Raw genomic sequence first — 4,491 nt, forward strand, 5'->3', positions numbered from 1 at the left:
GGTTTGTTGTTTTCGAGAAGACCAGGAGATCAGATTAGAACCAAGATAGATAGCATAACCTCCAGTGGATTTCCTATCATCACCATTGCCAGCCCAGTCAGTGTCAGAGAAGGCTTGGAGCGTGAATGGGGTAGTGGATCGGCCAAAAAGAAGACCATGAGACTGTGTTTGCTTCAGATATCTGAGAATCTGCTTTACAAGGGCCCAATGATCCTCGGTCGGAGCGTGCATGAACTGACAGACAGTTGACCGGAAAAGAGACATCGGGTCGAGTCAGAGTCACATACTGGAGAGCACCAACAATCGAGCGATAAAGAGTGGGATCAGCCATCGGTACACCCCCTGAAAGAGATGGTTTGGCGGTGGTAGCCATGGGTGTAAGAACACTTTTACAATCAGTCATACCAGTGCATTGCAGAAGATCACCACTATACCAAGACTGGGTAAGGAGGAGACCTTGGAGTGGGGCTGCTCCTCAATACCCAAGAAGAAATGTAAGGGACCCAGATCTTTGATTGAGAACTCCAAATCCAGAGAAGAGAGCAATTGGGCGATTGGAGCAGATGTAGTTCCTGTAACCAAAATATCATCTACATAAACCAAGACATAAAGCATGGAATCACCTTTCCTGTAGATGAAGAGTGATGGGTCAGTCTGCGAGGCCACAAAACCATATTGAAGGAGAAAAGTAGACAAGCGATGGAACCATGCTCGAGGGGACTGTTTAAGCCCATATAAGGAGTTATGAAGGTGACACACATGAGATGGATGAAATGGATCGCTAAAGCCAGGGGGCTGAGTCATATAAACTTCTTCATGGAGAATGCCGTGGAGGAAAGCATTATGGACATCAAGCTGACAGATCGTCCACCCACGGGTAACAGCCAAAGAAATAATGGTGCGAACAGTGGTAGCCTTAACCACAGGGCTGAAAGAATCTGTGCAATCCACACCTTGTTGTTGATGGAAACCCTTAGCGACCAAGCGAGCTTTATAACGCTCAAGGGATCCATCAGCCTTCCTCTTGACGCGGTACACCTATTTGCATCCAATCAAATTCTGATGCGGAGAGGGGGTACTAAGGACCAAGTGCCATTTCGAACCAAGGCATTAAATTCCTCACTCATGGCTGCCAGCCATTCAAGAATTTTGTGTGCCTGTGTGAAGCAGGTGGGCTCAGGGGTGGAGAAAGGTGTGTGATTGGCGGTGAGGGCTTGTGGTGGTGGTGGTGGTCTAGGGCGCAAGGTCATGGTATGCATGTTGGAAGGAGTAGCAGGTGGGGAGGTGGGGTTAAGTAATGTAGGTGAGGGATTGGTGGGTACGGTTGGAGTGTGGGGGCATAGAGCTCGAGGAGAGGGCGTGAGTGGCGTGGAGGGGAGGGTGGTGTGCTATGGAATGGCTGTGAGGAAGGGCTGGTGGCAAGGTTAGGAGTGGGAAGTGGGGAAGGAGAGGAGGGAGGTGGTGTGGGTGTAGGTGGAGAAGGGGGAGGCGCTGGAAGGGAGATGGGATTAGGCCGCTGTGGTGGCGACGGTAAGGGCTGAACCCGTGTAGGAATGACAGCCCAAGGAGATGGAGAAGGGAAACTGAGGTCAGAGGGGGACCAAGGATTGAAGGAGAGTTAAAAGGAAAGGAAAACTCATCGAACCGGACATGGCGTGCAATGTAGAACTTATTGCTGACCTTATCAAGACACCTATAGCCATGGTGAGAAGGACTGTATCCAAGAAATACACAGGGAGTGGAACGAAAATCCATCTTATGGCAGTTATAGGGACGAAGGTAAGGGTAGCAAAGGCACCCAAAGGTGCAAAGAAAGGTGTAGTCTGGAGCCTTATTATAAACTAGTTGGAATGGGGGAAGATTATGAAAAACTTGAGAAGGCATCCGGTTAATTAGATAAACAACGGTCTCAAAGGCAAAATCCCAATATTGCATGGGAACCGAGCCATGGGCGAGTAGGAAAAGACCCGCCTCAGTGATGTGACGGTGTCGGCGTTCAACCGACCCTTGTTGGGAATGAGTGTGTGGATAGGAGAGGCGATGAGAGATCCCAACCTTAGAGAAGAATGTGGGAAGGGTGCAAAATTCACCTCCCCAATCCGTTTGAACTTGTTTAATTTGACGAGAGAAATGCCGTTCAACAAGTGCTTTAAAAGAATGAAAAACAGAGAAGACTTCAGATTTATGGACTAAAGGATAAAACCATATATATTTAGTAAAATCGTCCACAAAAATTACAAAGAAACGATGCCCTGAGATGAAGGGCGTAGGGGAAGGACCCCAAACATCACTAAACACAAGATCTAATGGAAAAAGGCTAGGAGAAGTGGATAAAGGAAGATGCAGGCGACAAGATTTGCCAAGTTGACAGGCGTTGTAGAGAGTCTGAAGGCGAGACGATTGACATGGAAGCTTATTGTGATGAACAATGTGATGAAGTAGGCACTCATGAGGATGACCGAGATGAGAGTGCCAGCCGTCCAGGGTGGTTCTTTCAACAATACTAGCATGAGGAGTAGGAGTTGTAGACTTCAGGGTATAAAGACCCCCTTTACTCGGACCAGAAAGAATTATCGTTTTGGTATCCTGATCCTTCACAAGAAAATGAGAAGGGTGAAACTCAAAAAACACGCCATTATCTTTAGCAAACTTATGAACAGAGAGAAGGGGTTTGGTGATAGAGGGGACATGAAGAACGTTATTCAGAGAGAGAACAAGAAGGAGAAGAAATACGAGAAGAACCAACATTAGAAATTGGGAGACCCTTACCGTTGCCAACCTGTAGAGTATCATTACCTGAGTAACCATCACAGGTAGAAAGAGAGTTCAGATATGGGGTAATATGGTGTGTTGCGCCGGTGTCAGGGTACCAGGTTAAGGCCGCTGAGGGGTAGGGAGAGGGAGAGGCGTGGGTGGGGGTTAGTAGCAGGCCAGGTTGCGCATAATGGGTAGTGGGAGGAAAATTATTATAAAAGGGAAGCGCAGTAGGGTAGGGTTGAGGGTATTGCTGAGGTTAAGAGTAACATGTGTTAGAGTTGTGGTTGGTCCGTTGGCAGATGGTACAGTAGAATCGTCCAGATTACTACTGAGACTGGCGTCCATGGCCATGCCCAAAATGGCCACGCCCCCCACGACCCCTATTAGATCCTCGGCTAGAGGATTGAGTGCCAAAATCATTAGGGGAAGGGGAGGACCTTTGTGCGGTGTTGGCTACTGGAGTGGAGGAGTCTGTGTCTGTGGCCTCAGTGACAGATAATTTGGAGAAGGCGCGAAGGCTCTCGTGACTGAGAAGCAGGGCATGCAGCTCGGTGTAGGTGGGTATAGATTCACGAGTGAGAATGGAGGGTACTATACCCTGTAGATCTTCGTGAAGATACCGCAACACATGAATATTGAAATTGGCCTGCTTGAGAGGTTTGCCGGAGGCAGAAAATTCATCAGAAAGAAGTTTGGCGCGTTGAAGTAATAGTCACAGTTTCCTCAGGTTTTTGGCGAAGATTCTGAAGACTGAGATGAAGAGACATGAGTCTGGTAGGAGATGCCGAGCCAAACGCAGCAGAGAGTGTGACCCAGATGTCATGACTAGTGTCCTTATCCAAGATCAGAGGAACAACATCCACGGAAAGAGATGCAACAAGGAGACTAACAAGCTGTGAGTCTTGTTGAGGCCACAACGAGCTTTGCGTCTTGTTGATGCCACGTTGTGGCCTCAACAGGGTCACTGGGACAGGGAGTGGTGCCATCGACAAAGCCAAAGTGGCGCTGGCCTTTGAGGAATGGTACCAATTGCTTCTTCCAGAGAAGAAAATTTGTGGGAGAAAGTTTAATGGAAAGATAGTGGTGGGGCGAGGAGAATGCCGAGAGAGAGGGAGCAGCAGGAGCGACAGGCGCTATGGCCTGTGTAGTGGGAAGGACGCCGATGGTTGTGTCTTCGGTGGCTATGGAGATGATATTGTGACTAGGGTAAGTAAAGAAAGAAGAAAGAAAGGAGGCTCAGAGGAGCGTAGGGTGCTCTGATACCATGAAAACACTTGTATTTCTCATTTGAATCAAGCTCTTATAATAGAGAGATTATATAAGATTACAGTTGGAAACCCTAGTCAACTATGTGTTGCATGGTAGGAGAATATTACAGAATATTACATGTGGTGATAAAGGAAAATGAAATATATGGAGATCGGACCATATCAGCCTTCCCATATCAGGGAAGATCTGAGATACGCTATTAAAGAGGAGACTAAAAAATAAAAGAAGAGTTAATCTCAACTTAAATATTGGAGTTGGTCTGAATCACTAGAAATTCAGGTGAACTTTACTATTATTAAAATGAAGTGTTTAGCTCTACCATATGGAAGGTTTTATTTTTCTTCTAAGCTCCTATCCACTCGCTTCAACTTATGTTTTATTTAGTTTTCTGGATCTCAAAAGGAAGCATAATAGCAGTCAACGTTTAGAAGAATGAATAAGGACATATGGTCATTAAAAGGAACT

The sequence above is a fragment of the Macadamia integrifolia genome, chromosome 6 (assembly GCF_013358625.1).
Source record: "Macadamia integrifolia cultivar HAES 741 chromosome 6, SCU_Mint_v3, whole genome shotgun sequence".
In the NCBI taxonomy this organism is placed as follows: domain Eukaryota; kingdom Viridiplantae; phylum Streptophyta; class Magnoliopsida; order Proteales; family Proteaceae; genus Macadamia; species Macadamia integrifolia.